This window comes from Ictidomys tridecemlineatus, chromosome 9 (assembly GCF_052094955.1).
Source record: "Ictidomys tridecemlineatus isolate mIctTri1 chromosome 9, mIctTri1.hap1, whole genome shotgun sequence".
NCBI classification, from domain to species: Eukaryota; Metazoa; Chordata; class Mammalia; order Rodentia; family Sciuridae; genus Ictidomys; species Ictidomys tridecemlineatus.
In genome coordinates this window covers 7,669,765-7,694,641 of record NC_135485.1, presented here as the reverse complement: position 1 = coordinate 7,694,641, position 24,877 = coordinate 7,669,765, and positions in this window count along the sequence as shown.

Below are 24,877 nucleotides of genomic sequence, written 5' to 3'. Positions count from 1 at the left end.
ACAGAGTTTACCAGTATGCTTGCTCCCTTTGTGTTGCATGTTGTAAACCAGAAGTGGATTGAGACTTGCTTCATTAATCTCTGCTGCTCATTTTAAATACTAACAAATATTAAACAATATGTCCTGGGAGCCAAGGAAGGTAACAGCCACATAATTGACATTTATTGCACAGGTGATCTTAACTGCCAAAAGAGAAGCAGGGGACATTATAGAGAAAGAGCTCTGTAGTAAGAATGCCCCAAAGTGGCTTTCTGGATGTGTGATTCAGTGGCACAGGATGTGCTTAGCACATGCAAAGGTCTGAATTCAATCCTGAGAACCAAACAGGGAAGCAAAACAAACAAACAAACAAACAAACAAAAGGAAAGTCCTGGGGCCATAAACCACAGTTCTTTAGTGGCATTTGACCTTGAAAAAGTCATTTAACTTGTCTGAGCTTCAGATTCCTCATATGTACTTGATAAGCTCCTGTGCTCATGTCAGAACTCATCTGAATAAATGAGTGTGTTGATTAATCTCACCAATGTCTCTCTCATCCATCCCAACTTTTTATCTCCACCTTTTCACTTTCCTGGCAAAAATAATTTCATCCATATTCTTCAAATAGTCTCCCTTTCTCCATTTTAAAAAATCTCTCCCGTTTGTCCTTCATGCTGAATCCAGAATTATCGCTCTCACATCTATTTTTATAAGTGATTATTCTCTCCTCCTCGGAACCTCTCCTCACTTGCCAGATTCCTCATTTTCAATAGGATGAACTAAGACAACCCCTTAGCATCCCACACACGGGAATGATGACGTCACCCCCTTGCAGGTGCTGAAATCCAAAACATGGTGCATTGCATCCACAGAGGGCGCTTCTGTCTCAGAGTGGGTCCCCTCTCCTCGCCTCTTCTCTTGGTGTCTTGCTCCTCTGTGGGATGTTGGCTAAAGTCCCTGCTCTATCCTCTGTGCTCCCAGGCCTCTTTACTCCCTCCGGGGCTACAGCACCTGGGCGGTTGCACTGTGGTGAATCGTGAATAAGGAGCACATAAAAACAAGTCTTCACTGTATCACTCTGAGGTTCTCACTCAGCTATTCATGCTCACTTAAAATTTAATAAATTTGCATGAAGGAATAATAAAGGAAGGGATGGACATGGCAATAATATATTTACCAATAATTATTATTAGTTTTATGTAGTGCTAGGAGCTTTATATAGATTGAGCCATCTAATTTTTATAATAACTCTTCACAGTAGATGATATTTTGTTCTCTGTTTTGTAGATAGTTAAACTCGAAGTTTATTTTGGCATTTTTTTCTAAATCTAAACAAGTTAGAGGAATGGGTTAAGTGGATGTGATAGGGTTTGTTACATATTTTAAATGTCTACATTTTCTTTCTCTCTCAGAATGTAGCTTATATCCACACACAATGTAATTTTTTATGTTGTAGTACATTATTTCTCAGTGATTATTCTAAATAATAATTCTCATTGTACGAAGAGCATTGCAAATACCAAAAATGTGGGATATTTTAGATGAATAAGTGGTTATTGGAAGATATTTTTGTAAGAAAGGGAATCTTCATGCTTGAAACAAACTGATTTCCCTATTTTTTTGTTTTAAATATAAAATAGGGACTTCTAATTATGGAATCTTTTAGGTTTTCATTATGAGTTTACTGTACTCATTATAAACTCAGCATAAAATGCAGTAATGTTTAATGATTTCATGCATATTACTTTCTTGAAAGACATTGATTTAAGATGCTTAAATGACAGCCATAAAGTATATCATCTTGTGTTTCCTACCAGCTAACACCCTTGTAAAAGATTGTCTAAAAATGAAATATCTCAAGTTCAGCAAATGATATGTGCAGTTATTGAAGATATTGAATTCTTCTAACCTCCTTGTGTCCTATATATTTCATATGAAGAGAATCCATGGTATTCGTCAATAGGCCCTGCACATGTGAATTTTCTGTGCAGCTCAGGGCGTCTGCCACACCTTGTCCTTTGGGTTCCATGTGTTCAGGAGGTAACTGAGAATGCAAATCATTGACGTGTAAGTAAGGAGAAATGACAGATGTATGCATGAACTAAATCTATTCCTTTGCCTCCCAAGCACCAGATTTTTAATCAGATGAGCTAACTTGTTATTGTTGCCCCTCGTGCCTTGCAGTTTCTGAAAAATCTGGTGTCTAAATTCGAGTCTCCTGAGGGTATCTATTTTAGTTTTTTCCCCCTTAGTGTTTTCTTCAAAGAAAATTAAAGGGAGAGGAGAGGTAAGATTAATAGTAGAAAAGTTGCTCACCCAGTGAAGTGTCAGTTGAGATAAAGAAAAATCTTTGAAAAAACATGTTTTATTTTTCTCGAAGAGGGAAAAATCATCAAAATGGAATGAATCAAGTAATGAAACTAGGACACAGTTGTTTGTTTGTTTTTTTCCCTATAAGTGTGGAAAGCTTCCGAAATGGGCAGAGTTAAAGCTGTTTAACTCACATTGGGGAGTCTAGGCTACCTCCTGATACTGAGGGAAAATACAGGCATTTAAATATGTAACACATCTGCCACATTCACTTAACTCACTCTTCTTACCCTTTCCTTTACCTTAGAAAAACACCTCAAGAAACTTAGGTGTGACTATCTACATCAGAGAGAAATCCATAGTACCTGGCATGAAGAGTTATTATAAGAACCAAATGACTCAATCCATATAAAGTTTTTAGCCCAACACCAATTTATAGTAATTGGTGAAGGTTATTTTTGTTAATACTGCATCCTCTCTTTCATTCATCTATCATTCCTTCAAGAACATTGACTGAACATTCAGACAACATGTATTGCTCAGTGAGAAAACAAAATGATAAAATAACCAATTTGTTTAGCAAGACAAGTCTGGGTATGCACCAGATTCTTCACGATCTGTGCAGGTCACAGTCTCTTTTTGTTCAGGAGTCATTTATACTTCTGAAATCTTGCAGCTGTGATAGGACTAGAAGATGGTGTAGATGGATTTTCCCTTCCAGTGACATGAAGTCTCTCTCCCTGTGATTGATGGCACTGCACACAGTTCTTTGGAGTAGTGGAAGAGTAGAGGTCTACCAATAATCTCTAGGCTAGGCTACCCCAGTGCAGGCACACCTGCTGGAGGAAGAAGATCAGCGGGGCTGGAGACGAGTCTGGAGGTGGCCCGAGAAACACAATCCTGGTGAACCAGAGAAACAGGGAGAGAAAGAATCCACAGCATAGACCAGGGGTGGGGAGCGACAGCTGGTTATTCAGAAGGGCAGAGTGATATTGGTACAAAGAATGAAAGGCCAGATCAGTGGAGGCCCAGAATAACAAGTGCTGGTCAGGCAGCAGCAGGAATAGACTAGAAGTTACTTAATGCCAACATGCACTTTACACAATGAAATATGAAAGTATTACTAACAAAAGAGAGAGGCAGGGACACTCTATAAACCTGGTTATGCATAAATAGTTTTCCCTCATTGAAGGTAGGATCATCACAGGACCAGGAAAGGTACAATTCACTGCTCTGTCTTTGAACAACCAAAGCAGCTTATTTTTGATCTTATAGAAAGCTTCTCCCCAGGAGTATGTGAGGATTTTAAAAGTCTTTTTAAACTTTGGCAGAAAAATAGAATGATTCATAATGCTAAGATGGCTTGTGTAACAAGAACATTTGATTTTGCCTCAATGTTTATTCCTAAGAAGCATTGCATGTAAATATAGTTCGCTAACACAGCCCAGAGGAGCTTAAAGATGCTTTAAGGGCAAATAACAAGATTGTTATTTTTTGAATCAGACAATGTAAAGAAATAAGGGATCTATAGAGGTCAGTTAATCCCATCTAACAAATGATACAGAAATTTCATTAACCCCCTAAGGACTCTCACTGAGTTGTGAAGCACATTTTGCTTGAACATTCGGGTTAGAATCAGTTACACCTTCCCTGGTGCACTGTTTGTTTTTGTGGAAAATGTAATTGTGAGAAATATAAACCTGCTTCTGAGCAGAGTTGTTTGCTCCTAACTCCACCCAAAGGTGCCATGTCTGGGGCAAGTAAAATGTCTCTCTCATGGAACAGCTGTTTCTATAAACCAAGAGTTTCTTTTAGTCAACTCCATGCAACAGATTCATTGGTTTGGCCAAAGGTTTGCACTCCCTCTGGAATTTGCATTTGCCACTACCCACCCTGTGCGGAGCCCTCCAAGCAATGTGCCCATGCTCTTCCACATCCAGAACTTGAGTTGTAACCCTGAAAAAGAGCAGAGGTTTCTATTTCTAACCCTGTTTATACTGTGTGCTCTTTATTGTAACCACGTGTTCTAATTCTAAGTACCATGAAATATCATGCAAAAGTAGAGTTCCATTATTTGAAAAAGATGAGCTACTGCAAAACTCAGCAAACCATGTGTGGCCAAAAGAGCTTTAATGTTGAACTTCTAGTTCTTACTTCCCTTGAACAAGACTGGTAACCGAGGTAGATGAGTGCTTGTATAAAAGAAATGGAGCAAAACCTGATGGTTCCCCTCTCACATTCTCTTGGCATTTACTACCTTCATGCATATCTGGAAGACTTTCTTGTGCAGGATTTTCACTTTTTAGTGTGAGACTTTTGGCTTCTGGAGGTCTCTTTGCCCAGTAGCTTGGGAAGCCAGAAATTATTCAGCACCAATATTCCTTGGAAACACCTTCAACAAATGATTAATAAGAATGTGTGTATAAATGCCTCACTCCCGAGCCCCATGGGTATAATATTGTTGAAAGCACAGGTTGTGCTGTTGCCTGGATTTCCCCAGTGGGCTCACATTCCACTTACAGTCTTTACTGGCCTTATATTTAACCTAGTGATAGCTGCCTTTCATTCCCTGCCTCTTTTCTCCATTTCCCTACCAGTATCTCCTGGAATAACAGCCCAATAAATCAGATACATTCAAATCCTCTTCTTAGCCAACTCAGGGTGCCATGTCACAATATCATATGTTGGTGCATCTTCCTTCAAGAAGTAGGGGTTGGAGGAGTAAAACACTACATTTCTAAATGTCTCCTGACTGTTCCCCAAAATCTAGCCCAATCAAAGAACCAATGAGAACAAACCTGGCCTACATGTCCAGATACATGTTACCTTGAAGATTGCTGCCTTTCTCTTATGCTCATTGGGAACAAGGTAATGTTATCTGTTGAAAGCTACTTCCTTGCATATATACCAAGACAGTTGCTCCTCGGGATTCTCATCATACAAACCAAGCAGGATATGGCTGATGATGTCACTGCTTCTGCAGCCTAACATGTAAACTGTCTCTGGGTAACTGGTGCAGAACGGAGAACCCTGTGGAGAGAATTCATGGCACTCACTCAGACTTCTGTCACTGGTCAAGTCACAGTGAAGGAGAGGAGCAACTGCTTGGTGAAGCACCTCGAGGGATAATACTATTTTTTTAGTCTGTTGCCATTGAACTTTTCTTAGATCAGTCAATGGTCTCTTGAAAACTTTCCCCAATAAATCATAAGTCTTGCATGCTGCATAAGATATATATTACCATTCCAAAAGGGTGAAATAGGAAGGGAGGACAAGGTGACAAATTCTACACAAATTCAAAATGTAACAAGGCAAATTTCCCTGGATTTTAAGGCACAAGATTGATTGTGTTTGGTCTGATGCTCTGCTTCCAGATTCACTGGGGCACCCTCAAGATTTTACTGGGAGGTTATCCATCATGTTTTAATTGAGGTTGTATCTCTGATAATACACCTCCAAATCACCTTCAGTCCTGCTTCCTTTCTTTACAGTAACAGCAAGTACTTACACCTGAAGCTCTCACATCCTGTCCTGGATATAAGTGATCCAGTTACCTTCCCCATTTATTTTCTATGTCTCCTTTAGTCTGAACTTGCAGTGTCTTTGCTGCTATAACATCATCTCCATTTCTGGATATTTTGAAATGGCTCTTTAAGATCACGAGTCACACCTGTGTTCTCTTTATCAAGTTCTCATTAAGCTACACTATTAGTGGCCCTTTCAGAAAGAGTGTCCTCATTTTTCTTTGCAATGTAAATAGGCTGAGAATTTTCCATATCTTCAAGTTCTGTTTTACTTTTGTTTAACAATTTCTTCTTCACATCTCCTCCATCTTATTGCTGTTAACTACATGTGCTTATCATGTACCAATCCACTCCTTCAACACTCTGATTAGAAGTCTCCTCAGCTAAGTATCTCATGCCATCACTGTGATGTTCTACCTTCCACAAAACACCTTCACAAATCCTTCACAATTTTCTTTCCTCCAATTTCCAACTCTATTTTTCTTATTTCCATTTGAGACCTCACGAGGTTTTTGGAATGTCCATATTTCTAGTATCTACCGAAAAACGTCTTCCAACCTCTACCAATCATCTAGTTTCAAGACCACTTCAATATTTCTATTTTTATTATTACTGTATTTTTTACAGTAACACCCTGATTCTCCATACTAAAATCTGCTTAGACTAGATTTTATTTTGGTTATCTGGCTTCAGAGTTCATTTCATGGTCAGCTGACTCCAAGCAGAAGCATCATGGCATAAGAGGATGATGGAGGAAAACTCTTCAGCTCATGTCCACCTGGAAGGGTAGAGAGAGAGACAGAGAAATTGAGATAGAGACAGACATAGAGGGTAAAGGGGGGAAGGGGGTGGGGAGAAGATAAATCCTTCCACAGCATTCCCCTGTGACCTACTTTCTCCAACTCTGTCCCACCACCCAGTAGTCCATTCAGTATCAACATATAATCCATTAATGAGGATAGAGTCCTTATGTTCCAATTATTGCCTAAAAGCTCAGCGAGACATGGTGGTCCATGTCTGTAAGCACAGCAACTAGGGAGGAGGAGAGAGTAGGACCACATGTTTGAGGCTATGCTCTACAACTTAGTGAGACCCTTAGCTACTTAGCAAGACACTGTCTTAAAACATAAAAAGCTCTGGAGAATATAGCTCAGGGGCAGAGCACCCCTGAGTTCAATCTCAAATATCACAAAAACAAATAAGAAATAAATAAATACCCCACCTCTAAAACTTGTTGCACTGGGGACCATGCTTCCAACACATGAGCTTTTCAAAGATGTTCCAGATCCAAACCAAAACAGTGCTGTACAGAACATGCCCATCGGCTACAGTCACTATGCACGGGTTTGGCTAATTCCAAATAGACACCCCTACCTAGCCTCCTTTGCTCAATGGGAAGGGCTGCCTGAGCTATAGAAATGCTGCAGGATGTACTGAGACCCCAGTTACCACCTCACTGCAGCTCAGCTTCTCACTTTGCCCAATTCTGCCTCTGCCACTCGCTGGGTCTCACATCCTCTGGTGATGCCTCTGAAATTTTTGGTACGTAAGTGTCCATTTTGTAGTCTGCTTTTAGAGAACCAAAAGGGAAATAAATAAATGAATAGGTATGTGTGCTATTATTTTGTATGCTTTAAAATTTACATAAATGAAATTATACTGCTTTAATCACTTCTTTGTGATTTTGACATATATAAATATTAACAATACAGATATGATTCATTTTTAATGCAGTATACAATAAGATTATATAAATAAACCATGATTTTTCTTATTTATCCCCCTACCTAGAAAGAGTTTATTCCACTTGTGCTATTATAATCACTGGTCCAATGATATATTCTTTGTTTTTCATATATGCATATATTTTTCTAGAAAAGACACCAAGATGAATACCATTTCTAAAGAGATGACACAATATTGCAAGAGATTAAGCATTTTCCAATAGCTTTCCAAAGTGTGTGTCAGCTATACAAAATGCCATGTTTAAAATGCTGATTTTGGCCAGCTGCAGTGGCACATGCATGTAATCCCAGAGTCTCTGGAGTCTGAGTCATTAGGATCAAGAGTTCAAAGCCAGCCTCAGCAATAGTGGTGACATGCTTAGCAACTCACTGAGAGCCTGTCTCTAAATGAAATGCAAAGAATAGGACTGTGGATGAGCCTCAGTGGTTGATTGTCCTTGAGTTCAATCCCTGGTACCAAAAAAAAAAAAAAAAAATTGGTTTTGGAATCTATAAGTATGAAGTATGGAATCTTATTTAAAATTTGGATATTGACAATTGTTGAGAAAAGAATAGCTTCTTTTGCTTGTTTTCTCTTTCATTTTCATTTCCTCCATTATAAATTGCCTCTCCTTTTTATTTTTTCTGTTGTGATTTTTTTTTCTCTTATTAATTTATGTATGTTTTATATCTATTATATCCAGTTCTTGACTGGTTACATTCCAAATGCAGAGTGATACTTCTCACTGTGCTAATGCTACATTCTGTCAATGACCATTATTTAAATTAAACATAATCAAATATATTAATTTTCATCATAAATCTTGCTTTTCATATTCTATGTAAGAAAGTATCTTTTTTGAAAGGTAATAATATATGTTTTACACTAAAACATAACCATTTACATTTAATATCAAGTTTATATTGACTTGTGTGTTCAATTAAGTGGATTCAAAGGAGAATTTCTTCTGGTGACATTCATGTAATGGTGTATATTTCCTGAGTGGTTTGTTTTTCATTTGTCATGAGTTAGCTACTTTCATTTATATTTCTTTATGGTCTATTTCTGGGTTTATTACTTTATTCCACATGTACCTTTTTTGATTTCTGCATTCATATTCTACAATATTTAAATATGTGAATGCAAGTTTTCCCTGATTATTCTTATTTTTTCAAACTTGATTTTGTTTCAACAAGTAGTTATGTATTAATGTTAATGTAAAAGTGTATTCTATTATAGTTTGTTTGAGTTTTCTACATTTTTAAAACTCAGGTTGGGGCAATGTTTTACTAGGTAATTTTTCTTCATTCTAAATTATCCTAAGTATTATATAATCATTTTCATCATTTTATAATACCTCAAATTTATACCTATGTTTTTTATTAATACATTTTTTCTCCTTTCTAATAAAAGTTGCTAGTGTTATATATTTTCAATGGAGTTATTAACTTGATCAATTTTATTATTATAAACTTTCTATTTATTTTTGCCCTTGTCCTATTATTTCTTTCCTCATTTTTTAATATTTATTTTCTTTCTTCTGTTTCTAATATTTTGTTTATTTATTAGATTATTAGCTTTCAGGATCTTCTGTTTTCAAAATTTTCCTTAGGGTTCTATATCTCACTGTAAATAATGTTTTAACTCCATCCTATATGTTAGATATGAGGCAGATTCATAATTATTTAATTCTAAATATTATAATGTTATTACAATATAGTCTTAGACTCATAATTCATTAAAATTAAATCGTAATTTAAAAATATTCAAACTTAACAATAAATAAATTAATTTTAAGGTGACTCAATATTATGTTTGAAAAGATTATTCTTAGAGAGTTAAACACATTATTCAAGATGTTCAGTCTAACACAGTGTAGAATAAGATCATCCACACCATCCATTCCATTATTCCAGTTCCATTATTCTAAGTACCATAAATTCCTTTTGGGTCATTGGTTGATTGAATTATGAATGTAATTTAGTTTTATTTTGTCTATAATTGATGGGACCGACCGGTTTTTGGATTTTAATGTTGTTAAGCTTTCTTACTCATTTTGATCTCTTTAACAAAGTGCCACACACTGGGTGTCTTATAAGAAGCAGAAACTCTTTTCTTATTGTTCTGAAGGCTTAACGTTTGGCATTAGGGCTCCAACATGGTCAGGTTTTAGTGAGGGCTCTCTCAGGTTGCAGCCAGCAACCATCTTCCTTATGTCCTCACCTGGTGAAAAGAGGGATAGCTGGCCCTGGGTCCTCTCCTTACAAGGGCACTATCCCATTCATGACTCCTCCACCCTCATGGCTTAACTACCCCCAAAAAGTCCATCTCCTATTGTCATCAGTTTAGGGTTAAGATACCAACATCTATAGTCTGAGCATCCCATGCTTGCAAAACACAATAATTCCCTTGCAAAGTACATTTCAGAATCCATGAAAAAATCATGTTTTCCTTAGTTCTTTCCGGTGTCATAATAATTTCAAAACTATTTTTATTCTTCTTTGAACTGATAGGGAGTAGAAAGAGTGATATTAAAGCACTTAAATTCTATATTAGAAACTCTAGGATCTCTGGAAACTACTACCTTTAATCTTTGACATTTACCAATGAATTAAAATTGGACTTTAATTTTAAAACAACTTTAATATTCAGTTTGAAGTGTGTGTAAGAGAACTAAGAAGATCTGGTTTAGTTTTATAAGATAAAAAATAAATGGAAAAAAATAAAGAATTTTTAAAACTCCAGCTATTTTAAAACACAGCGAAGCCATTATGTAAGTTAAAACACCAGCATGCACTCATCATGTTGTCATCCTTATTGGATTCCCACTGAAAACCCTGACTGAATACACAGATGCTTTGCTTTTTCAATCATAAATAAAACCAAGTTGTCTATTTAGCTGCAAAGTAAAAGTAAGTGAATTTGTGATTCAGTTTTTTAAAAATATTTTATGTATGAAATATGTCTGTTCCTAATCCTGTTACTATAATTACCAAAACTCAATCAGCAGGCCTACATGGCACCTTAAGGTCATCCAAAGGTTCACGTAAGTGCAAGTGCGGAAGAAACAAAACCATTAAGGTGCAATGGTTCAAGTTAAAATGTGCTTTGAAAATGAAGAGGACAGCAATTAGGATAGGAGGTGGGGGAAAGGAAGAGAGGGGTCTTTCTGAGATGCTGTCACACACTTAACTTCCTAGAAATGAGTGGCCTTGTTCTGGTGAAAACAGTACAGATGGCTGTGCGCAGTCAGGCCTCTGGGAAGCCACACGGAACAATTTTCTGCAGGAGATGGTCTGGGAGTGTTTTCAGGATGACCCTGTGAGGGACTGAGGGATGGGGGAGCAGGAGTGGACACACAGAGCTGTTAATATCTAGATTAGCCGAGAGCTCCATTGGCTCAGTGGCATCTCTGGGGCGGATGTGGCCCTTCAGAGATATCACATTGGGCAGGGTCCCAGCTCAAGGGAACATGGACCAAGATGGCTTTTACATGACTCTCATTGTGACCAAGTCATAGATAGTCTTCTTCCCGACTAAAGACCTCCAGCCAACCTCTTCTTAGAATTTTTACTTTAGAAAACTTTTTGTTGTGAATCCTTTCTCTGCCTCTTTGATATGTAACTCTCTGTTCAGGCTCTCCTCAGGGGTCTGGGAGCTATCCCTTTAAAGTGCAACCATCGAAAAAGTTTGTGCCCCCTTTTCTCTATATTAGAAACTCTAGGATCTCTGGGATCTACTACTACCTTTAATCTTTGACATTTACCAATGAATTAAAATCGAACTTCATTTTTAAAATAACTTTACTATTCTGTTTGAAGTGTGTGTAAGAGAGTTTCTGTGATAGGGCAGGAGATAAGCTCCATCACCACTGATCAATAAGCACAAAAGACTTCATCACATTGACTTATGCTTCCCTACCCTACCCGACCTTCCCTAGAATTTTTCACTAACTTCTTTGGTGTCAGTGCTTAAAAACTCTTCTCCCTTTTGTTTCACGGGGGTTGAGTTCAATCTTTCTCCCTTATTGCAATAGTCTTCAATAATTCATTCATGCCCATTTAACTGGTCTTGTGTAATTTTTCTCTGACATTGGTAATAACAGACAGGCTATTCCAGGGGGAGTGGTATAGTCATGAGCAAAGTGGTTTCCTTCTATAATCGGCAATTTCCAGCGGGGATTTAGCTGTGATCTGTGGGAGTCCATAATTCCAGCAGGGGTGGGCAAGCTGGCCTCTCATGTGAAGTGTGAAATCCGAGCACTGCAGGCAGGTGTCCACTGCATGGGCATTCCAAGATTTTAAGCAAAGTCTGCTGCAGTCTGGCTGGGCACAATTCAGGAGCCACTAGTCACAAGAAACCAACTTTATTTTTAGAACCACACGCCAAACCACACAGCTCCTCAGGAAAAACCCTCAGAGCCCAACTGTCACCACCAGCCTCTCAACCTCCCCCACTCCTCCTGCTTGAGGCCGATTGGCTGGGTCAACTAGGCGGAGCCAAAAAAAAGTCCCCCAATGAGCAGCTCCCGTGGTCTGAAAGGGCAGGGAAACAGCCCAATGAGCATCACCACAGAGGAGCCAATCAGTTGGCAGCTAGAAGTTTGCTGGGGCCGCTGTGAGCCAATCATCAGCTGGCAGCTGGAAGTTTGCTGGCAGCTGGAAGTTTGCTGGGGCCCCTTGGCTGTGGCTCTCAACATAAGTCAATTGCCCTAATTTTATACTACCTACACATTGAATGAATGTGCCCCAGGAGTGCCTTCCCATATAATAAGTCATATTGTCATTTATTTTTTGTTTATTTTGGGCTTGGGGGATTGAACCCAGGGACTTTTGCATTCTAACTACTTGCTCTACCACTGTACTACACCCTTGGCCCAATACTTTATATTTAAAAAAAATCTTTGAGTAATGTGGCATCTCTAAGAAAATGTTTAAGTTCTCTCCAAAAAGCAATTGTTCATATTTTTAACTTATTTCACCTTTGTGTTTCTATGGCTGTGATCCTAAGGCTTATACTTTTATCACACAGCCAAAGGTCACTTGCTATTTCTTTCAAATTCTTAACCAAACTTTTTGCTAGCTGTCTAACTAAAATTAAAACTTAAATTGAATATGCAGTCGATATTCTTCTTGGGGACCAGGTGTGTTTACAAACAGGCTATTCCAATATTTGACAGGGTTATATTCTTTAACATATTGTGGTAAAATCTCTCAAAGCCAACATAAGACTTTTCTTTTATTTACCCTTCTTGGACTGTAGATTCCATTGGCAAGGATTCAATTTGAGTTAACATAAATCCTCAGTTTTCTGATGTTTGTATGAACCACAACCATAACAGCCTATGTCTGCAGAATAAACTTTAAAGCAATTGGAAAACGATGGTAAGCTGATCAAACTGGATGTGCAATAAGTGCCTTTATTCTCTTTTAATTTGAATATTAAAAGATCTCAGACTTTAAAAATATTTTTATTGAAGCATAACGTTCATTGAGTCATCTGACAATCACAAATACAACACTTCATAAATTTACCCCTTTATAAACTGTGCATACTAAAAATGGGATGATACAATATGATATCAATTGTGTGCCTTCTTTTGCTTAAAACTATGTTTCTGACATTGATCTATATTGTTGTCTTTATTTTGGATTCATATGTTTTCATGGGTATATACCATCTTATTATATGAATTGTTCTGAATTCATTTATCCTTTCAATCTCTGATAGATTTTACAATTATTTTCAAGTTTGGGCGATAATAAATAATGTTATGAATCGTCTTGCATTTTTAGGATATTAACTACATAAAAATACCAGTTGGCTATATTCTAAGGGATGTAATTGCTGGGATATATGCTATATGTTTTATTGTATGTTGGCATGTAGCTTCAGTTATATTTCAAAATTATTTTGAAAATAATTTTGCCCATGCGGTATATGAAGTTTCTAATTGGTCCATTGTTTCATTAATACTTTACACTTACATTCTCTTTAATAGTGGGAATTCATAGAATGTGTTTTGATATCCATATTTCATTAAATTTTTAATTTGTATTTTACTTTTGATGAATGAGACTGAGTATTTTTCAAATGCCTTATTTATATACCTTCTATTGTGAAGTAATTGATCAAATGCTTTTTTTCATGCCATATTGTTGCTGACCCTTTACAAATCATTATTAGAAATCTTCATATGTTCTGAAAACAAGAACATATTATTCCTGAAAATTCACTGTCTCTCTCCATGTATTTTTTTTTGTATTATTTATTGTGTTTAAAAATTAGAAGTTCCTAATTTTATTATACTTGGCTTTGTCAATCTTTTCTTTTTGGTCAATATTTTCAATATTTTTTAAATTTTATTTTCTCTAGTGTTTCTTGGTGATAAGTAGAAATACAGTAGAATGTTGTATTTTGATTGTGAATACCATTTAGTAATATTTATTTGTTGTTTACAAATTATCTGTATTAATAATTTAGTGTGCTAAATTATTATTAATTATTATTAATTATTTAGTATGCTAAACATTAATATTTAAAATGCATTCCTACAGATACTCCATCTACTGTCCCTGTTGGCTTTCAGTTAATACTTTTGTCCTTGTGTGCTTGGTTATTTTTCTAATCTCTGCATAATGATTTCCAGCATTAGAAACACTTGGTTTATGAGGACAAAAGTAGAAAAAAAAAAGAGGTAAAGGCACACATAGTCTCTGAAAATATAATCAGTGGATCTCTTAAAGCTGAACTGTGATGTTTTTGAGTGTTGATATATTACTGATTTCCCTTCCTCTTTAAGACTATCTCTTCTGGTTTTAATCCAGACACAACATTTAATCAGGGCAGTCCTACATGGTAAACCTGAACTCCACTCTTTCCTAGTAGCTTTTGTTAAACTCTCAAGACTTCTACTGGAAAAGAAAATCAACATACAAAAATTATTAGCCTTTTCTATACACCAGTGACAAAACTGATGAAGAAGACATCAAGAGAGCAATCCTATTCATGATGACTAAAAATAAAAAAAAATAAAATGAATACAAAAATGAAAATAAATTTAACCAAAGAAGAGAGTATTCATCGAGATAACAGCTGTAATACACTGGTGAAGGAGATTGAAGAAAACACAAACACACACACACACACACACACACACACACACACAGACACACAAATGGAAAGACATCCCATGCTCATGGATTGGAAAAAATAATATTGTTAAAATGTTTATACTACCTAGGGTGATCTATAGAGTCAATGAAATTCCTGTCAAAATACCATTAACATTCTCCAAAAAAATAGAAAATGCTCATGAGATTTGTAGAGAAGAACACAGACTCTGAATATCTGAAGCAATTCTGAGCAAAAGGAAGCAATCTTGCAGCCTGACAAAACTTGACTCAATACACGCTACAAAGCAGTAGTCACCCAAACAGATTGGTTTTGGCATAAAACAGATACATGGCCCAATGGAACAGAATAGAGACTAAAAAAGTAAATCCACAGATTTACAGAAAAATTACTTTCAATAAAAGTATGAAAGCATACACCGGACCAGGGAAAAACTCTTCAATAAATGGTCCTGGGGAAACTGAATATTCACATGCAGAAGTAGGAAATTAGACACTTATCTTTCACCTTAAACAAAAATGAACTCAAACTGGATCAAAATGCAACACTCAAAACTATGAAAATACTAAAATCATACAGGAGAACCTCCCAGAATATTGATCTGGGGGAAAAAAATAAAAGGAAGATGATCCTAAAAGCATAGACAACAAAAAGCAAATGTATCTAATGGGGCTTATTTCAACCAAAAACTTGTACAGAGCAAAAGAAACAACAGTGAGGGACAACCTAAAGCACAAGAGGGAAGAGCTGCAAACTGTTCATTGTCTAGAGGATCCGAGGAACTCAAGCTATTCATGAGGGAGAGAAAAGAAACAGTTTTAAAATGGGCAAAGGATCTCAATTGACATTTCTCACAAAAAGGTAGATAAATGGCCAAGATGTATACGAAAAATTTCTCCACGTCACTAACCATCAGGGGAATAAAAATCATATCACAGTGAGTTATGATCTCTCCCCGCTTAGAATCTCTGCTATAGAAAAGACAAAAAATAAAATAAAATAAAGCACATACTGGCTAGAATGTACATGGGGAACATTCATACATTCATACTTTTTCTTGGCACTTAACCACTGAGTCACATCACCCCCCTTCCCTGTCTTCCCCCAACTTAAATAAAAAAAAAGACAGGGCTGTCTAGTTGCTTATGACCTGCTAAGTTGCTGAGACTGGCTTTGTACTTTCGATCCTCCTGCCGCAGCTTCCTGAGCCACTGGGATTACAGACATGCACCACTACTCCTAGTCATCAACATATTCTTGATGGAAACATAAATTAATACAAAAGTAATGGAAAACTGTATGGAGCTCCTACCCTTTCCACCCAAAAAAGAAAAACAACAACAACAACAAATATCTAGAAATAGAACAACCTTATTATCCAGCAAAGCATATGTTTTATCTGCCAAAGTTGCAATTTTATTGTTCTAAATGAGGACTGAAGCAACAGACTTGATATTAAAATGAATTCAGGATATATAGCTAATGACCATACATAAGACTTTTTTTTAAAAAAAATCACAATTTGTGGAAAATATGTTTTGATGTAAACAACTGACCAACTCACCTGCTCCTTTCTGCACATTCTGCAAACAGATTTTTCTTTTTAAAAATAAACTTGTATATTCTGGAGTTTTAAATTAGGTATTCAATTACTATACAGTTCTTGGTTGTTTCTTGGCTACCCTGATGGTCCTATTTGATAGTTGCCTTATCAATTCTTCATTCAAATATTTGGCCTTGACTTGGGATAGCCACAAAACTGATTATTGGGAGAAATTTGTACTTGCTAGCCCACAGGATGACCCTCAGAAAAATACGTGATAGCTATTTTTTGGTCACAATTCTTGTTCATCTATTTTTATGAGTATGTCATCCTTGCCCTTCACCCAGTTGATTTCCAAAGCATATGGTTCTTTATTATGTCAATAAAATAGAAGAACATTCAGCCTTCCTATTCTTGACAGGCAATACTACCTTGAACTTTCCCCTTCCATCACATATCAAAAGTTTGGTCACAAGAAAAAATAATCATGAAAACAGGTCTGTGAGTTGTTTATCTGACTGAATATTTACCTTACACTTTTGGAGCCAATTACTCCATGTGTAAGACAATACTATGTAGTCACAGCGTACCTGGACTCAATCACAACCACATGGGCTACAGATGTAGAAAAGTAATTTGCAAATTGTGTGAAGAAGTGGCTTTACTCCCAGTCATCAATATATTCTTGATGGAAACATAAATTAATACAAAAATAATGGAAAACTGTATGGAGCTCCCCCCCTCTCCACCCAAAAAAGAAAGACAACAACAACAAAGACAACAAAAATAACTAGAAATAGAACAAACTTATTATCCAGCAAAGCTTATGTTTTACCTGCAATTTTATTGTTCTAAACAAGGACTGAAGCAACAGACTTGATATTAAAATGAATTCAGGATATATAGCTAATGACCTACATATAGACTTTTTTTTAAAAATCTTTATACGGTTTTCTCCTTTGTAAAATCACAATAGGTTTTTAAGAGAAATAATGTCTTAAGTCCATAAAAGTACTCCTATTCCTAGCTTATAGAATGTTTCACAAATTCTACTTCTTCTTCTTTGATTTTCACACTTAAGCTTTTATTTTGGCCAGCTTTGGAACTCTTAAATTAATTTTAACTTACATGGTGTACATCAGTCAATACCCTGTATAACCCTTCAGATAATAGATGCTCATTAAGTTTTGAGCTTGTTGAATAGATATATTTTGTATCCACTCAAGACTTTGTCATTTGATATAGCATCTATCAGCCATCTTTGAGGGATGTGATAAAGGGGTTATAAAAATGTGATATTGGATGTATTTGTGCAGGATGTCAAGAGAAATTACATAGTCTTAACTTTTAAGTCTCAATTATAGAAACGTATTATTTTTCTTTTAAAGAAAACCATGAGTGAACTACAAAAGTGCAGAGACAAAGGATGATGTTTCTGGCTTTAAAGAAACCACCAATATTGTGGAGGACTGGCTGATTTATTCAGGAATGGACAAAGTATTACGAATTGAACATACAAATAAAACTGTAGACTTAAGGCGCTAGAGCTTACTCATTGGAGTGCTACAGAGAGAAGGAAAAGTTAAATTTAACACATAGACACACAAACACATTTACACACACACATAGACACACGCACCGCATATACACCATAATGCCTGTGATTCTACTTTTGTTGCTCCTAACAATGAGGAGTTTTATAACTCCCCTTCTCCTTGCTATAAAATCCAGCATCTGCCAAATTCCAATCTATGATTAATGCTAATGCCAATTGCACATTGTCAGCATACAGCACCTGCACACACGTTTCTGACAACAAGAACCATATATTACCTTCAAATCAGCGAGGATTGTATCCAAACTTGGAACTGATTTAGCATATATTAAAACCCCCACTGCAAGTGTGTGTTGCAAGCTAGTGCCAAAGTATAGGGAAAGGCCACATTTTAAAAACGATAAAGGAAACAAATTACATACACACACACACACACACACACACACACACACACTCACACACAAAACCCGTGGTTTATAGCTACAGTCTTCAATAGCATAAGTTGAGTTGTAGGATCTGAGGATCTTGTGGGGGTTAGTCTTTTTTTTTTTTCTTTTGAGACTTGCTGCAAAAGAACTCAGAGGGAAAAAAAGACATGTTTAGAAAATTATTAAAGATACACACTTCACTTGTTGAAATATTGATTAAAAAGAGTGAAAATATTATACCTTAGTTAAAATATTTATACAGTGCCTGCACTCTTCTGAAACTGTTTTACAAACCATATCTCGTTTTGTCCTCACCACCACATGGAAGTTATTACGTTCCCTTTAGGAAAGTCAGGTAAATAGAGGGTTTGGGGAGCATGGCCCCCGACCTTTTGTCTCCACTGGGACCTGTATTCCTGAGAGAGTTCTAAGGAATGCTAGGGCTTACAAATTTTCACAAGAGGATTACGAACTGAGCTTAGCTATTACACCTGGCTAATTGTGCCCACCCTGTAATCATTCGTTGTTGTTGAGCTGTTACTGGTAGTGGTGTTGAGATTGTAATTACGTTTTCTATGTGAGCCACTACAAAGCTCCATGATCCTTCTGACCACAAATATAGATAAAGAAACCCAAGAAATGATCAAACAATAAGCATTGAACTAAGAGGGCCACCAGTGCAGAGTTTCAGAACATTTGGTCACCTAAGATTGGTTCCACTTTTGTCAGTTAACAACATGCTCATGCTGGGGACATAGCTTAGTGATAAAGCCCATGCCTAGCATGAGTGAGTCCTGGGTTCCATCTCAAGCAATGTAGAAAACCCAAAGCCATAAGCCCAATGTGTCCAAAATGTGCTACCTGATAAAAGACAATTTCGTGAAATAAATTTGACACTGAATTCTTGTCTCAAATAGCAAATCAATGAAACATGGATAACTCTATTCAGTTATTAAATTATGGAATACATATCTATGACTCATCTCTTTGTTTACAAGGCACAGCTACATACTATAGCCCACTTAGACATAGGAAAGAGAATTATTTTAGGGTCTCACACTTTAGTGCCAATGCAAACAAATCTGAGTCCAAAGGCCAAATTTGGCCACTGAGATCTGAATTAGGTGATATTTAGGTAATTTGTCTAACTTTGGTGCTTTTGAGTTCTAAGAATAGAATAGTAGCAATAAAGACCTTTTGGCAAGCAAAAATTTTTTTAAAAGTATGAACTTTATTGAAAAAGTTTGTTGGTTTAATTGACATGATCACTTGTTATCATCATATCACAAGTGAACATACACACAGAGAAACTCACATAAATCTCCCTATATATATACACACACAGACACCTGCACACACACACACACATACACACACACATACCCCTATTTAAAAATGATGGGCACCTGGCTCACCTGGAATACAGCTTTTAGGACTGGTCTGGAAGGAGCAGGGAATGTATCACATGAACATTTACTTTTCACAGTTACACTTTTTAAGACCCAGGAAAATATTCAGTATATCTCTAACCTTATGCCCTCAAAAATAAATAAGTAGACAAGAAAACAGAAACACAAAACAAAAATCAAAACCACTGCATTAAAAGGCAAAAATCTGTGGACTGCACCTTTCCTAGTATACAACTTCAGAAGTATGGAGGTAAAAGAAAATTAAGTCAATTAATGGTTGTATTGTCAGTGTTGGAAAAAAAAAAACAGAACCAATAGGACATATAAATTGAGATTTATTGTATGGAATTGGTTCATGAAATCAGGGAGACTCTCATGGCCCAAGATATGCCTTCTGCAAGGTATAGGCCCAGGAAAGCTGGTTTTGTAGATTCCAGCCCAGATCCTATGGTGTGAGCACTATGGAACAAGTCCCAGCTCAAGGGCAGGAAGAAGTTAATGTCTCAGCTGAAATAGTCAAACAACGAACAAATTAACCTTCCTCCACCTTTGTGTCCTGTCCAGGCACTCAGCAGACTAGTGGCCCCCACTCACACTGGAGAGGACCATCTGTTTCTATGAGTTCACCAATTTGAATACTAATCTCTTCTGGAAACATACTCACAGCACAGTAGAGATAATGCTTAACCAGACACCCGGGCATTCCTTATCCCAGACAAGTTAACACATACAGTTAACCATTTTGCTAGCCATATCGTTCCTGCACCAATGAACATAATCGATTCTTCTTTTTTTTTTTTTTCAGTATGCTGAATCTCCTTCTTTCTTCTTTGAATTTCCCATTTCACACTTTGGAGATATTGACTATTTAGCATGTATTTGTATGTATGAGTCACAAATGCCAACTAGGGAACATTCTGTAACTTTAAATATTTATGTCTTATTAGTTTGAATTTAACATTCATGAAAAGTGATACTGATTCTTCGAATGGGCAAACAATTGCAATGAAAGGCTAGAATTAAATTTTATTTCCATAAAATATTATTAAGATATGCTTAAAAATAAGACAATAGTCTTATTAAGACAATTTTGATTAAAATTAATGTTCATGTTAAATTTATATTTTTGATTTTTCTTTCATTAGCCAGTTTTAAAATGTAAAAAAAGTCATGTTTCATAACAAATATAAAATTTACATTTTACTTTTGTTGAAATTGATATTTTGAATGAAAACATTAATATTGGCAAACATTTAAATTTTCAATTTATATTTAGTTGTCTAGTTAGTTCTATCTACAACAAGAAACATAAAAATCTTGATTATAGACTATAGCAATGGTATTTAAAAAATCAATTATAATATAGTATGTAATAATTAGATATTTATGTATGATAAATAATCATATCATCCTTCCACCTACACATTACTCAGATATGCAAAACAGTAATTAAATTTGTTCCTCTTTGGTATTTTTGGACTTCTTTTGATTTTTCAATCATTAAAAATATATACATATATATATACATATATATATACACACACACATATTTTATTAGTACATAATATTTATACATAATAGTGGCATTTATTATGCCATATTTGTATACGCATATAATGTGATTTGGTTAATCCACTCCCCAGAACCTTCCTTCCCTGCCTCCTTTCTTCCCATTACCTGCTTACTGTACTTCCCTAATTTCCCCTCTCTTAATATTATTAGTGTTATTTTATTCAGTGTATTATAATTATATATACAAGTGGTATTTATTATAATATTTCACCCAAAATATAATGTGTGGGTGTGTATATATATAACATATATTATATGAACCTAAAATACATAATATGTTTTATGTTTTTGTTTTGACTCTCCATTTGTCAATTTAGGAGCACATTACAAGTGTTCATCACCTTGATTTGTGCTCTTCAACTCTTTAAATGTAAAGTATGTTTTCTTTGAATTTCTGTGTCACTCACTTCAAAAGTCAGCTGAAGTACTGGTTATGTGGATGGACTGAAACCCAGGTCAGAGTGCCAGCATTTCCATAGATTCCTAGCTGTTCCAGCTCAGATGATTAAACTAACTTTCCTAGTACTTATTTCCTTGTCTGGTTAGCTGGGTATCACCAACCACCTCATAATAGCCAGCGCTGATAATGTAAATGAATGTTTTTAAAGTGTCCAGCATTATATCTGCCTCATACTAGCATCTTCTATAATGATGCTGTATCACTTGAACCTCATGGTAATGAGGCTAGTTTTATTCAGTGCTACCTTTTTTCTTTTTAATAGAGTGTGAAACTGAGATTCTGAAAGCTTGGTACCTACTAGACATCAAAACGTCAAGGAATGGTGGTTATGTGCCCATCATGCATGAATACACAGCATAATGATGAAAAGGGGTCAGAGATTCAGTTTTGAATCCCTTCTCAATCCCTACCTGTCTAGGTGACCTTGAAGAAGGAATTTACAATCCCTTATTTCCAATTTTCCAAATGTTAATTGAGTTGAAAATAATTCTTCCTAAAATGTGTAAGGATTAAACAAAGTAGCATAAAAATCACCTAGATGTGTGTGATGTATATGGTGTCCCAACTTATGCCTCTTAATTCTGTGTACTTATTGCATTCGTAATAAATATTTTTAACAGTAGGAATATTTTTTTCAAACAAGATTTCATGTGGAACTCCAATGTGACTAACATGTAACATAAAGAACAGCTTTGGGTGAGTTAGAAGAAAGGAGCCCTGGTTATTGGAATGTCATTTTTCCCCACACTCACCATGACCATAGTGGCTCCTGAAGGCATTTACTCTGAATCTCAAGGCTCCAGGAAAGGGGGTTTGAAATTAAAGCCCTAAAAGCATTTTTACTTGTTATATCATTGCATATATCTACATAAGAAATAATAATCTGCAGTGGTAGCTTTTCTCATGAAGCAGTTCTGACAGCCCAAGTGGAGAATTTTCCATTTGCCTCTGTCAGTAACATTACCGCTTCATGAACCACATCTCTCCACAAACTTTCCCACTTGCCTTTCCTCTTCCCATCTTCTAAAGTTGGGCCTATAAAGCCTCAGGCATCAATGTGACCTTGACTGACCTTGATACAGCTTCACATGCATATAAGAACATTCTGAGCCTGTTCATGTCAGGTATGTGGCCAGATGTGTGCCACTAATTTAGATGCCATCTGGAGTTCCTTGTGATTGCTAATGCTAGGGTAGCATTTACACACCTGCAGTTTTCTTTTAGCTTTTCAGAGAAGTGTCGATTTTGCCAACTCTGGCATTTTTCAGTAACAATGTATTTTTCCTGACAGTCCCACTGAAAGCAAGTGGAGCTTAGCACCTTTCAACTCTGATATTGCCTTTGGCTCTCACAGACGTCTGTCATCGCAGCTTCTATTTTGGGGGTTCAGAAATGCACAGGGTTTGGAAGCCTGCACTGTGCCAGGAATCAACATAAATCAGATCCTGTCATTTTGCTGCTGACTATCCTCCAATGGTTTCCATCATACTCCCAACTCTTCCTACTGCCTTGAAAAACCTGCGTGAGCTGATCTCCCTACTCCTACGACAGCAGCTAATACCATGATCCTCCTTTCTTACTTTGCTCCCCACTCAGTGACCCAGTTTCTGTTTTGCCATTGCCCAGAGCTTATTTCTTCTGCAAGGTGTTCGAGGGGAACTCTTTCCTTGTTTAGCATGTTTCTCCTCCTGATTTCATGTGGCTTCTCCTTTATGTCACTCAGATTGGGCTTAAATCACCTTCTCAGATATTATTTGCTGGCTACCTAGCTTCAATTAGCTATTGAGATACATTCTGTGGCATAATGCTAGTGTGGCATAAGCAACACTTGCACTTGTTTAACTTTTTATAATTTATTTATTTGTTAGAATTTATTTCTTTGGAGGGATGAGTGTTAGGTCTGCTCACTTGATTTATTTGAAGTTCTATAAAATGGAGATAAAATCTGTAACTACACTAATGCTAGGTGATAATTCAAATAAGTGGGACTTGAGAAAGAAAATATTCATTAAATTTTATTTAGGACTACTATATCTAGAAACAGACATCTGCCTAGTTCCAAATTATCAGTATAACTTTGCACCCTCTCATTGCATCCACGTCTTGGCATGATGACAGACACCAGCCCCTTCAATACTATTAATACTATTAATACTATTCACCTATTCAATCTTCAGTTGACATTGGTCAAAACTTTAGGTGCCAGAAATTGTTCTAGTTACAGAGTATGGATAAAGCAACTGTTCTTTCCAAAACAGCTCTAACTTCAGTGACAATGAAGAATAAGTAACTGGATGCATCTGATGAATTACAGAAAAAGTAATAAATACTATGACAAAGACTCCATCAAAAGAGGAGGGGTAATATTTGAGCTGGATCTAGAGGCAGAAGGAGCAATCCGTGAAAGTGTCTGCTGCCCTGCTCTTCCAGACTCCAGACTGTGCACTGAACCAGCTCCCTGTGCTCCTGCTTTGCTGAGAAGCTCTGCTGTGGAATGTGACCCTGCATTGAAGTGCCAGGGTTTCCAACTCAGTCAAGAGGGGGAGCTAGTCTAGGCAATCTAGGCAGCAACCCTTTCCAATTCTCATTCACATGAGCTAAAAAAGAGGTCTTCTTCTTAAATGAAAGCCCATGATCAGAACTGATCCCTTCATGGTCACACGGTATCCTCAGTATTCACTTCAGAAAGACAGCAGCCTGCTTAGAATGAACTTTCTTAAATTCCCTCTCCCCATTATGCTCTCAAAGCTCTTGAGCCTGACTTAGAAAGTAAACAACTCCCTTCTGACCACGTCATACACACAGCATCTCCCTTCTCCACCCAGGTGAGGTGGATCCATGGAGGGACGAAGCCTGTGCAATCAGACAGACCTGGTTGAGAACATCAGCTGTATCATTTGAAGCTAGTTGTCTTCATTTTCTACTTCATGCATATATTGAATAAGGTCAATAGTAACTATAAAAGCTAGACATTAGAATTGGTACTTAGTGAGAAAATTTATTCATCAAAACACAAGCACTGCATTTTGTAATAACTCTAACCATGCTGTCCTTCTCATAGGTATTCATAATTTTTACCTTGATTCAAATAATTTTTGTTTCCTTTGTTCCACTGATTGACATTTACTTTCTTCTCTGTTTTTCCCCTGCCCACAACTCATTCAATTCACCTTATTGAAACTAGAAAGTAAAGTAAATCAAATCAGAACAAACCAGCAAACAAATAACTTCTATAGAT